Genomic DNA, 13,535 nt, shown 5'->3' on the forward strand with positions numbered 1-13,535 from the left:
GCGTTGACCTAACCAGTTCGTTGCTAGAGAAAATAGAGAACGTCACGTCGCCTGAAAATCTTCGTTTTGACGAACGGAGCTAGCTAAGAACGATCGACCCCCAGCATCATTGATGTTCATGAAGGCTATTGTCGCAATTACATATTATAATGAATGATGATGATGATAATATTGTGCGCGAAGATCTAGCAACTACGATGATGATAATATCAATTTACGAGAATTATATGTAATGTAATATATAAGGCATACGAGTATAGGTTTTCGTAGCGAGTTGAGACCATGGAACACGTACGAGCAAGAAGAACGGACAGATAGCGACAAGTTCATGGAGTTGGTAATTCGGGATTCACTAAGCTCCAGATAAGGAGTTGTAACGGGTGGTAATGGCCGGAAAGAAAGTTCTCGGAATCTGTAACTTATTTATGTGGAATAACGAAGCGCTTCCGTAATGAAATCGGCTCAATTATTTATGGCTTTTTTTCTTTTTCTGATCGTGAGCAGAGACGAGTAGACCGATGAGGCGGATGGGATTGGACCTCGAAATCCTTTTGTTGGTCCGATCCTCGGACGCAAAGTCAGGGGCAAGCACTCCCTCGAACAGCTCTTCTCCGGCGGGATAAATGTCGACAGCAACAGCAGCAGCGACACGACAATTACCACCACAATGACATCCACAAACATGCAATAGAAATCACCCCTCTAGATAACGAGGCGCTGTACTCACGTGCGTAAAACTTTCGTTCTTCCGTCTTGCCGTCCACGTCGAAACCGGGCCAAGGGGCCTTCACCTCTCGGTGGGGACATGGGGCGACAGAGTCGGCTTAATCCTTGTACATACCGCTCTTGTGAATTCCTAGCTCAAGTTGGGCCATGGGAAAATTTGAGAGTATTCCGTAACTAATTCGAGAGAGACGAAGCGACTTCCAACGAATTTCAAGCACCGACCTGCAAGTTATGATTGGACGAACGGACGTTCGGACGAGCAGAAACGGCAACGGCAGTGTCAAGCGTGATCATGGTCATGATCGTAAGCGAACACCAATGAAGGCCGATAATTATGCGAGAGAAATCAAACAATTAGTGAACTCATAAATCATCTTCAGTCAATGAGAGAACGCAGAATAACAGTAAGAGAAATCCAAAATCGAGACTTTGGCCTCAGGTTCCATGTTCTGTCCTCAAAATTGCTCTAAACGTGTAGTGAGTTTTTGAGTTTGAAAGTACGCTGTACTGTGAAGAGAACCCACAACGCAGTCTGAGTGAGACGAAGATACCCTGTGTTGTCTCTCAGATGGAATTATTCGGAATCTTATTATTGTAAGGAAAACTCTTGTGAAATTTTATCATTTGCGTATGGAATCAACACTGATGATTGTAAATAAACATTTTGTACAATATCTCTCAACGTCCTGTATCGTTCATTTATTCGTGAGGATCAAGCATGTATTACGGAACCATGAGCTCTGCTTGATACTCTGAGTGTCTTTCACCCTCGCGAATTGATCGGTCCAAGGGCTCGCGATTCACGATGCAGCTGACGAGATGCAGAGAATTAACCTCTGAGTTCGACAGCAAACTCGAAGCACGTCGTACTGCGCTCGCTCGATGTTTCTCGTCAATGGAAATGGTTCATCCATCGAATCGTTATCAGCATGACACGGCCGCGATGTGTGACACCGGCCCCCGGAATCTCGGATCATGGTACCGAGATCAGAATGGCTGCGGAGATGTCTCTAGTTCCTCGCTGGAACGATGCATCTAGTCCACGAATGACGGACGGCGAGCTCAGTCGGCTGTCGCCATATTCGTTTGCAGCGAACGAAAAGCCATCGATCAACGGACCGCCTCCATCTCTATGGTAACATGGAACGAAGCTCAGCTGGCCAGTCCGCTGGCGACTGCACGAGTAAATGAAGGGCAACCAGGCAACCGGCCACGCAAGCAAGCAAAGATCGGCTGGTGCTGCCGCGACTACATACTGCGGCTGTTGTGACTCTACGTCTGAGCCAGTTCCACGTTTCGGCTGCCATCATGCAGCGCGAGAGCACGAAGGAAAGCAGTGCGCAGGCCATCGACGGGGCTTTTATAGTTTTACAACCATCCAGTCTCAGCACAAGCCGCGGGAGCTAGATAGCCACCCGAGGACAACAGCGCAGAAATACATACAGTACTGTATGTACAGCCCCTTTTTCGCCCGCATGCTCGGGACCCATCTTTTTTCCTTGGCCTCCGTCTCCCGCGCTCCGAGTCGTTCGTATCGCAGTGGTCTATCATTGAAATCGTGTCAGCCGCTCTCAGAATCCAGGTCCACGGCTCGAGTGGGCAGCTCTGTCCCTGGGACAATTGAGTTCACCAGAGGATCAAAATGAGGGAAATGAGGAAAAATGTTCTTCATCTCCAGCTCCAACACGGAAAATGGAATCAGTCTCAGGGGACCGTGAACTTCGAGCAGGATTCCGCTTGGCCAATCGGTTTCATTGAGGCTCATAGGGTTCTGTGGAAGCGCCAATGAACCATAATGGAGTCTTCAGGCAGAAGTAGCCAACAACGGCATGGTCCGTCATAGCCACAATGAGCGGACAAGAGAATCCCGCCGCAGCAGCAGCAGCATCAGGGATGTTCATTGGTCGCTGTCGAACGGGTGACGAATGAACGGACGGACAACGAACTGACACACGGATAGGTAGTCGAATGGAGCGTCGGCTGGCTGGATGGATGGATGAGCAGTCAGACGAGTGGACGAATGGACTGACGGATCGACCGAGCGACGGAGAGACGGACAACGATGATGACGCCTATGACTGGTCAGCGGCATGCTCGCTCACTCACTTGCTGCTGGCTTGGTTGTTGCTCCTCACGATCGTCTGAGCGACCATCCGTCCAAGTGAGTGGCAGCGGCGGCAGTCGAGCGAATGTCTGAACGACAGCAGTCGGACTTACTCACGGACGGACAGAAGGACTGACTCGCGCAGAAACACGAAAGCTGCATCAAATGATGATGAAGGTGATGACCGCGCCAGTGACCGGCGAATGCGCATCTCTCGATTCCTCGCTCGCTTCCTTTATTCATATACGTATCCTTTCATCTATCTGTCAATCCGACCGAGGCTCCATTCATTCACTCATTCATCCATCCTTCCATCCGTCTATCGCATTTTTCTTCGCCATCAGGAACATCATCTTTCTGCTTTTCCACTACGATGCCGTCTTTCGCGTCTTGTGCATCTTTATCAAACGACAACGGCTAAATTCACTTTGTGGTGGTCGTAATGCCGTCGCCACTACTGTTGCTGCCGAGGCTATAGGGAAGGAAGGAGAACAACTATCTTGGCCGCTGCCTTTTTCCAGTGACCATAATACTTATATGTACATCCACCAGCCCATCAGGCGGTTGGAAGAGTCACAAAAGCCGCTGGCGTCGATGTTCACTGGAAACTAGAATAAGAAGGGGAGACGACGAGCCACTGAGAAACATTCGCAGTATTCTCCCGCCGTTCGGTCAGGAGCTTTCGCGGCCGACTTTTGAGCACGGCAATAAAACCAATGAGAATCGACCAAAGGGGAAAGTGACCCAATATAGGACATGCGTCCAATGCGGGGCACCCAGTTTTCACTCATGAGCCGAGAAGCCAGATGAGCTCCTGGGTTGCTCAAACAGACAATTTTCGAGTGGATGATAGCTTGATAGTTGATCGAGGCTCCAAAACCTCGGGAATCCCTTTCTCGGGGAATCGTTTCCAAAACAGCGCCCAGTGTATGTATGTGCATTCCCTGACTGCGATAGGATTTATCTATTTGAGATGATCAGCTGAATATTGTATCTAACCAGCTACATCATTTGAGACGAGGGCAGCGAATTATTTATTGCGCGACATCCACGGCACGTGGCGGGTCTACGGAACTCTCGACAATCGGGGTCTCATAACGAGACGATGCGCGGCTCTGGAGCCTCGGAGGGCGAATCGGGAGAGCTCTTTGTCAAGGAGAAATATCGATCAAAGGACAATCAGAGGGAAGTTTGATCAAGGGCATGACGATCCTCAGAGCCACTTATCCGAGCAAGCGAACGCATGTCTCTCCGTCGTCCTGGAGTCGCATGTCGCATCCTTATGAGCTGAGCAGGGTGCGAACGGATCCGGCCGTAGGATCGATGGCAAAAACGGGAATTGCTTACAGTGAAGCGCGTCGCAAACGAAGCGACAAAATGAGCTCTGTCTCCGCCGACGGAACGGAACGACGTGAAAAATGGAAAATCTGAATGCTACTGAGTTCATAAAACTCGTTCCGCTGCATTTAGATCCTTGTTGTGGGAGAACGAGCACCGTAAAGCTCCAACGGAGAGACGGCGTGTCTTCTCGGAGCCGCGATATCCTACCGCGATCGGTTGTTGTTATAAGAGCGGGTCGGTGCAAGTCGTCACCCGATGTTGGAGTGTTTCAGCATTTACGCGCGGCATTTGTTCTTTTTCCGCGGTTGTCGGACGAGCGTTGCTACCCTTGACTGATGATGTGGAGCTGGAGAAGAACAAATCGACATCAAATTCGAGCAAATCTTCTGGAGGAGGAGGAGCTCTTACTCTCGTCAGCAAGAGGGCAGGTTCGAGTTACGGACTTCACTCGGTTTGGTTCGCTGCCGCTTGTTCGGCTGCCGTTGTTGCAGCTCCGCGTAGCCGTCCATTCGTCTGCCTGCCCGCCTGTTCGTGTGTCTGTCCACCCATCCATCCGACAGACAGTCAGTCCGTCCGTTCGTTCGTCCGTCCGTCCGTCAGTTATCCGCCATGACTTGTGCAGCCAGCTCTTCCCCGCTTCTGTCCGTTTCTAACCTATAATTTTCCGACATTACAAGAGGTCCGGCGTGCCGACACTCATCCATCCATCTCTCCTCCATCCATCTATCCATCCATCAATTCATCCATTCATTCAGCCGAGCCGTCAGTCGGTCGACGAGTCGGTCCGTTTGTCCCTCCATCCGTCTTTTTGTCTCACAGGTCGGCAGCCAGTCAGCCCGATAGCCACAAACCAAATCTGAAGGAAGGGAAGAGCAAGATGCGTTTTCTGATGCGATTCTGATGACCAGGCCGAGTCCCATTTCTGCATCTGGCTGCACTCGTTCGTGTTCATCCGTAGCTCGCTCCCCAGCTCAGTCCGTACGTCCGACCGTCCGTCAGCCCATTCGTGAGTCAGCCGACATGCCAGAGTAGAATAAGGAGCTCCCGGACGGGCGGTCGACTAAGCGGGCGGGGACATTATACGCAACGAGATCGCCTTCAAATTTACCCCTTGTCCTTCTCCTGATTGTCGCGGAGCGGCACGCTGAGAAAGCCAACCAGGTAGGATCGTAGGCCTTATCCCCTCGAAAGTCACATTCTTCGAAGTGATTATGCGACAGCACTCGTTCGTGCCGCCTCTCTAGAGTTCGTGCATCCATCAATCGAATGTTCAAGGAAGTCATCATAGCCATGGTGTTCATGAGCACCACGGACCGACATCACGGCACTTCGGTCTGACGGCGCATCGATCTATCTACGCGTCGTTTCCCATTCGAACTGCGAATCTTATCGAATCGCCGGCCTCGAATTCAGCCGTTCTTCAGCTACATATTATTCTCCAGGAGCACTCCGACTGACTCACGAGACGAGTTTTTGCGCTTGACGTTCGACGTTTTGTTGGCTTGACGACGATGACGAGCTTCTTGTCGTGAAGTCGGCATTATGGTCGAAACAGTAGCTTTTTAGATCTGATCGAGGTTCGGGAACGACGTACTTTAGAGAAACAGCTAGAAAAGGAGTTTTCTCACAATGCGATTTGTTGTTCAGCGCTCCGGAGCCCTTTTCGGAGGCGACCGACGAAAACATCGCGACTGCAACGCACTGACCAGCAACTGAAAAACCCATGCGAAGCGAGATATCGCCGAGCTAGACCCCCTGAATCGAATCCATGCAAGAACTGGGCTGCGCGCAAAAAGCTGTCCGAGCGGTTCCCGGAGTGTCTCGCGGAACGTAATACTTCATTGAGTCCCTCAGTGAAAATGGAACGATCCCGGCGCAAGATTACTCCCAGTTTCTTTTCATTCGCTACGATCTCATGACGCATCATTCACTCAAACCACATCATTCACTTCTGGGCTTCCCGGGCGCTGCGGAACTTGGGCGTCGAGCGACGACCAGGTGAAATATATCGCCGTGCCTCGCGATATATTCAGGCATTCAAAATCGCTAGGAACTTGAGAAGAGTCGGCGTATCTTATGTTCGAGGAGATGCAGAATCGATGAGCATGCATTTCCTTCCGGATGGGACTCCTCCCGAGTCTCGTGCAATTCAACGTATGTCACGCCTTTGTGTGGGTCGTATCGAGCGATAATTGAGCAGACATTTTCAACACGGAGGATATTTGAGGCGGTGCGCCAATGAGGTGGTCTATCTCGTCCAGACCATCGAAGAAGGACCTCACTCGATCTCATCATCCAGGCGGAGTTCTCGACAGGTCTCTCTGTCGGTACCCACTATGGAAATTTTCGAAAGCGACGACCACCGTAATTTGGGACTGTAAGCTTTATTCGGAACAACTCTTTGCTCTGCGGACGAAGGTTGAGCCAGGCGTTCAATGGAGTCGTATACGATCGTCTCGAGGGTCTGAGATGTGTATTTGCCCCCACCGTGCTCATCCGATAGGGCGAAAAATTCCATACCGAGTTTCGATGCACGCGTGATCCGCGATATGTCCGAGATATGCCCCATATTCGCGGACTCTCAAAGCAGCTGCTTAAAACATGGGGGTATCAAATTCACTGCATCGAGCTTGAGGGCAGTCGTGGGACCGTCCGGTGTCCGAGAGACCCACAAGGAAGAGAATTATTGTGGATTTCCCGTCTATCCTCGGATCCTGATTGATCGAATCGTGGCGGGTTTCATCAGCGTCGCGCAACCTACAACACGATGGATGGAGGCTACCTGCGCCGGACCTGCGAGCGCTGGCTGCACGTGATCAAACTCCCGGATTTTAACGACCATATTCATGAGGTCAAGCAGTGAGGTTCTCGAGCGAGGAGATGGGCGGAGGGAGGCATCTTTCACGTTCGGAGACGGAGAGAATGTTACTGGAGGCGGCAGAGTGTACGAAGAAGACCATACAGCGATGATGTTCACCCGAAGACAAAGGTCGGTAGGCGCGCGCATTGCGTCGCGAAATTTCTCGAGGAATATCGTCTCTGAGGGACCTTCCGTCGGTCGAGGAAGGGGGCCCGGTCGCCGCTGCCGGGTGTGTACATCTTGCAGGTTGCAGGTCCTGGTACAAGAGCAAGCCGGATACACAGATCCTGCAATCCGTCTTTGAGGGTAGATTCTTCCCGGGGAAACTCTGGGTTTCGGCTGAGCCGCGTGACTCGACGCATCTCCGATACGATCCGAATATCGTACGGAATGACTTCGAGTAGTCGAACGAGTTTAACAGATATGCACGTCCGGAAAGTCACTGGATTTCCTGACTGTCTAGATTGGGAAGTTTCGGCGAAAACGGAAGTGACAGGCCAAGTAAGACAGGGGTAGTATCCCGAGGTAGTGTTCGGAATGAGGCTCCCAAGCTATATGATATAACAACCCACAACCCGTCTTTCAGGGGAACTTCAACCTCATTGGTTCGAAGTTCTCCATACGACGGTCGGGGGGCAGGAGTAGGGCCGCCGGAAAGGAGCGGAAAGAAACAAGGAGAGGAACGAGAGTTTGAATGCGGAAGACCCTTTTTCCGGGGAAGCCCATCCCATCCTTCGAACGTTCTACCCTGTAGCCCTCCACCTATGGGGGTATTTAGTCAACTATTTTATACTTTATTGACTGTCCCTCGAGTTGATCCTCTAGGATCGTCTGCCTCCGATGGGACATAGATGCCCTTGTTGAGGGAATTAATGCAGTTGGTCGAGTATATCCGAATCATAATTCGGACCTGAGCGGCTTAGTTTATTCCGCGACAAGTCACCAAAGAGAGTGGGAATCCATTCTCATCGAGCTCCCTCATACGCGGGATTCTAAGATGAGCCCAGAATTGAAGCAAATTGGAGCGGGAAAAACGTGCGAGGGAACGATTGAAGTACCCATGCAGAATTAGCAAAAGACAGGATCTGATATGCTTCAAAATATGTTCAACCTAGCGCACATCATGTTCGCTTCGACTGGTTTTTCGAAGATGGATATCGCATGCTTTTACCCAATTTGTGATCACAAGCGAGCTCAAGGAACTTCTTGAGCTTCTCAAGAAGAAAGTTCGAGATTCATCGAGATAGAACAAAGATCGAGTTCAATTTGAAACCAATCATCTACATCGTGGGGAGACGCATGGGATAGGCTCGCGTGGAAGAATCTTATGTTTTCCCTCAATATCTGCGGCCTCCTCCAGAAACTCCATTGGCCGTTTGTTTAGAACTCATCGGGAGAGGCCGGATTTTGGTCTGCCACGCCGGGGCCCAAGGAATATCTTCGAACAGACCATTGGAGGGTGTTGTCACTCCGGAGTCCAGACCTCCTGATTCCGTTCGTGTGTGCGATGATTGAGTCCTCCTTCTCCTTCGCCCGGAAGCCCGCCGACCCGAGGCAGATTTGGAGGACCATTGATGGACAACCCTGAATTTCCATCAGAGGCGTTCAAAGATCCTCCGATCTCCACGTCGGCGAGCGGGGCGGCTGAGTCGCTCGAGAGTAGATCTGAGGCCATTTTGGCGCATTCGACGCTTGTTCGAATATGCGGCCGAAGCCTTAGGCATTGGGACGTCCACGCAGTAAAGGAACAGAGGAGCGGGGAGATATCCTGCTATGTAGTTTGAGCAGTCTTCCCGATTCGAGGATCTGCAGACCCGGGGAGAAGTCCACAAGGTGGACGTAGATCCATCACGAGTCACGATCGCAGACCCTCTGGCGGGGCCGAGTCCTTCGGGATCATCTATGTGGAGGGGACTGGAGCATCAGCGATTCATGCTGATGGATGGGAAGGTCCTTGCGCAAGTCCACATAAGCACTCATTACCTGGAAGAGTGATGCTCGACTCACCTCGTAAGATCGGATTCGGAGATGAGCGCGGTGGAGTGCTCGTGGAGTTGTGAAACCCAAAGGTATCACCATAAACGGATGAGGGGCGATACCCCTCGCACGATAGAGCCCATTTCCCCTCCTCCCGAGACGATGTATGTGCAGCCTACGATTTTTTTATATATATAGAAGGATTGTAGCTCGGAGTCCCCCGGGGGAATCAAGGTCTCCGCGATAGGACGTGTCCTTTCCCCTCGACGATTCGAGAACGATCTCCGGAGTTACCGTCCGGGCTCGCCGGGAAAGAGGTCGGAAGTATTGCCTGTGTGAGAACTACCTGCGGTTATCTTGCCTCCTGGCGCCGCACAGTGTGGCCAAACCCGATTTTAGGCGGCAGAAATTAAGAAAACAAAATTTTGAAAATTTTTGTCGTGGCGTCCTGGAGGAAGTACGGGGACCTCGGAAACACACATTAATCTGAAACCAAGCACTTGTATCTCTGTGGAGAGACTCTGGAAAGAGGAAGTTTTTTTTGCTCCGGACTGTCACTTTTTTCGTCCGATTCGTGCTGACGCTCGAGTTTCCGTGGACTCGATTCAGGATGGAGCAAACACCGAGTCGTGAGTGAGATTGAGTCTGAAACTCCAAGTTTGGCGGTTCATTCGACGAGAATATGCAAATTAGAAGTTTTTCTGAGAGCATTTTTTTTTGCGAAAAAAGCCTGATTTTCATGAAATTTCACCGCCAGAAAAGTACTTGGTCCAGGGCGGACCCGGGCGGCTCATGGGGTGGAAAATCTTCTTCCACCCCCCCTCCTTCCATTTCCGAAAAAAAAACCAGCAAGTTTTGGCGAACGTGAATGCGTGCTGTTTTCAGATATTCGAATTTGGGTGCCCCGGAGGACATTTGCGGAGACAATTTTAAATTCCCGGAAGAACGAGTGCATTGATGGTTGGAGAGACTCATTTTGATTCATGCTCATGTCGAAATCGAGCAACTAAGCAACCGATCTCAGATCAGAAATCAGATCAAGAGGCATGTGTCCCGAGTGAGGGAAAAAGTCGGGAGACATAACTCGAAAGCGGAACGGTTCTTCGGGAAAGAAGCTGAATGACTCGAAGTGAAAAACTTCGATTTCATCCTGCACTGAGCTACCCGCACAAGAAGACGTGCCCGATTAGCCCGGACCATCAAAAGCGTCTCAAGGGACACCTCGAGCGGGACGTCCAGGAAAAAAATTTCGGACTAGGCGGAGAGGACAAAACGGGACAAAGTCAAGGATCTTCTGCCTGCCGGACCTGCGAAGTTGTTGTACGCGGCTCCCCGAGATGATAAAACATCTTCGATCTCTACTCGATGTTGATGATATCGTCTGATTCACTCGTGAATTCGTCTCGTGACGCTGTGAAAACAAAAGGGAGCTCCGTAGACCAGGAAGTTGCCGACTTGTTGTTGAGTGGAAGTTCTCGCGATATTCGATGTCACCCGGAAGAATCAGAGCAGCATTCGGATTTTGAGTACTCCGATGCAGACTCAGAAGACTCGAGGCCAGACGCGATTGATTCGGGCTCTTCTCTGCCCCGTTTCGAAGCAGGACGATGAAGAAAGGTTCAATAGAGCTCCGCTGAACGGAGAAATTGAAGGAGAATCCCCCATCTCGATGCGAGTCTCGGACTCGAGTGCGGAGTCTCACACTATATTACACAACCTCTCGATCGTTATATTGTACTATTCATGCTCATAAGTAGGTTCTCGATTCTTTCCCTGTCGAGACTGAATATAACTGCACTCATTCCCAATCCGCGCGTCCTCCTGACGAAGGACGCAAGGGGCACAGGATCACAATCCCTAGCTGTTGGACCCGTCAGTGAGAAAATCGATTAATTTCGGTAGGGGAGAAGAATTCGCCTCGAGGCTCCGTAAGACGGGCTAGACCGATCGTCAGGGGAGGTCTCAGATCTCGACGGCCTCGAATGTCCTGCAGATCTGCTACGCACCAGAAACTTCCCAATCGAAAACTAAACATCCGTAAAACAGCCTGGAGGGCGCAGGCTGGCACTTTCCTTTGGGATAGCCCTATACGACTTTCCTATACGACTCAATGGAATGCAGAAGCCTGTGCTCGGAGCAAGCATGTGCAGTCTCGAATTGTGCCCTCAGCTCTTTCCGGGTGATACGTGCGTATATTTCGATGTGGGTATGAGCCCCACCAGTTAGAGTATGAGGGACAGACATGAAGGTTTCTCTTCAGGTCGGTGCAATAATCTTCCAGTTACCTTCGAGAGTCTGAGGTTGAAGTCGGCGATAGAATAATGCTCTCGCGGGCGGCACGCAAACATATCAATACCTCGCTCGCGATCTTGATGGGATAGCCCTCGCCTGCGCTCGGTCGAATCCTAGGGCATGTATGTCGAGAGACAGCCTTGATTCTGTAGATCCACTCTCTCGTTCCGCGGATGCTTAATATTTGTCTGATATATTCTCTCGGAAGGCACTTTGACTTCTGGGGCGGAGTTCCCGGTTCCAGGCTTCAAGCAGGAGGAACATTCCCCGCTACGGCGAGCCTCCGTCTATCTATGCGAGCCTGAAGGTCTGTCTGTTCTCTCGGTGAACAAGCATATCCTCATGTCGGAGCTCAGGTCCGGGAATCCATAAGGGATCCTGAATGAATGAAGAGTGGTCGCAAAGGGGATTTGGTTCATTCGTCAAGTTCCCCGGCTCGCTCGACGATGATCTCCGATAGGGGACTTCCTCGATCGCTCCTTTACTCGCAAGATCGATTTTAAAATGGGACTTTGGCTCAAGGCGAGCTCGTTCAGCGACATTGAATTCCGAAGGCTGATCGACGCCGGAATCATTTCCTTGCTGCCAGGAGATCGAGAGAATCTCGACTTCCGGACAAGACGGAGATCAAATCAAAGTCAAAGCCGTCTTAGAGGAGCAGATTCAATTCAGTAGCTAGCTATAGCCGCGTAAGAAGAGCCTGAATCAAGCTTGAATCTCGGAGGTGCGGCAACTCAGGCGATCTGATCGTTCATTTTCCCGTGTTGGAGTAACTTGTTGGCAGTGGCGTGTTTCCCCATGGTGCCGCCCGAGACGGAGGTCAGGAGCGCTCTCGTGCTTTTGAGTCTCAGCTTATAATATTTTGCCTGAAATCATGTCACGGATGTGTCGGATTCCGGCAGCCTCGAGAACCGCGTTTGATTATCGGGTTTGAATTGCTCCCTTGAAGGGAATATTCTGACTGTCGAAAGATGAACAAAGCATAAAAGTATTGCTAGGAGGTTCCATGATTATTACTTATTACATTGTATTGAGAGCTAGTGGACACAAAATATTTGGACTCGAATCAGTGGTTTCGTCCACGACAGAGGATACTCGAAATAGGAAGACGCCCACAGATCACCACTTGAGCCGCGCTTCTTCATTTTGCTCCGAGGGAAGCTGTAACGCGCGATACTGCTTACTCCGGTCACAATATCATCCGCCTGGACTGTCTGGAGATCGCAATTTCTGAATCCCTCTGGTTTCGCGACGAAGTGATCGTTCGCATCTCAAGGAGTATAGTCGAGGCTCGGAAATGCCCCCCCTCGAAAGTCCACCCGAGGCAGACCGCCCGCCCCCCTTTCCGCTCCCCCCGGAGCACGCTACTGCTCGTTGAGCTAGCCTCACTCCTATACTTAAGCGGCGATATCTAATTCCGGCTGGATGTCTGAAGACGCCGCGATGACCGCAATCAATCTCATTCATTGGTTCTGTCCGGGAATGCGTGTCCTGTCATGGGGACAAGTTACCGAGGCTCCGTTTCATGATCGGTGATATTTCTCTGTCGATCCTAAATAGACCGACATGATAGTTGGATAGTATGCCGTCTCGCAGTGAGTGTTCTCGAACGAAATCAGACTTATGTTGGCTGACGTGCGTAACAACGCCATATAGTCTCACATTAGCCGTCACTCGTTCTCTTCGGACATTAATCCAGGTTCCGGCATCACGAACCCTTCATAACGCGTCGCAGTGCAATCCGTGATCCAGGGGCGGAAGAAGCCGCAATTTATGCGCTTCTTGTCGATCACGAATCACTACCATTGGACATCTCGATCGACTCTCCGGACAAGATCCATTCAAGAGTGCGCGAATATAGTACGGAAGGTCAAGATACGAAACTCCCATGGGAGTTCCAAAACATGAGCTCAAAATCGAATATGATGCATAATCAATCATCTGAAGCCTGTCACCGAGAAGACGCCATTCTGGGAGTTCCTAGGTGTCCTGGAAATCATCATCATAGGCAGATTGTACTTATATTGATGAGAATGTCAGAGGTATATCGGGTGGAGCCCATGACAATCGAGGGCCCATTCGTTACGCCGCAGCGTGGCGAGCGCCTTAATTCACACTCTGAGGATACCGTGGCGGTCCTCGACCTTCATGCGATGGCTTTTGTTCGGAGCCACATCTCTGTCTTTCCGTCGCTCCGACGCGGCAACGTTCGCAAGGCAAAACATATAATGTTCC

The sequence above is a fragment of the Galendromus occidentalis genome, unplaced genomic scaffold (genome assembly GCF_000255335.2).
Source record: "Galendromus occidentalis unplaced genomic scaffold, Mocc_1.1 scf7180000077431, whole genome shotgun sequence".
Lineage (NCBI taxonomy): Eukaryota > Metazoa > Arthropoda > Arachnida > Mesostigmata > Phytoseiidae > Galendromus > Galendromus occidentalis.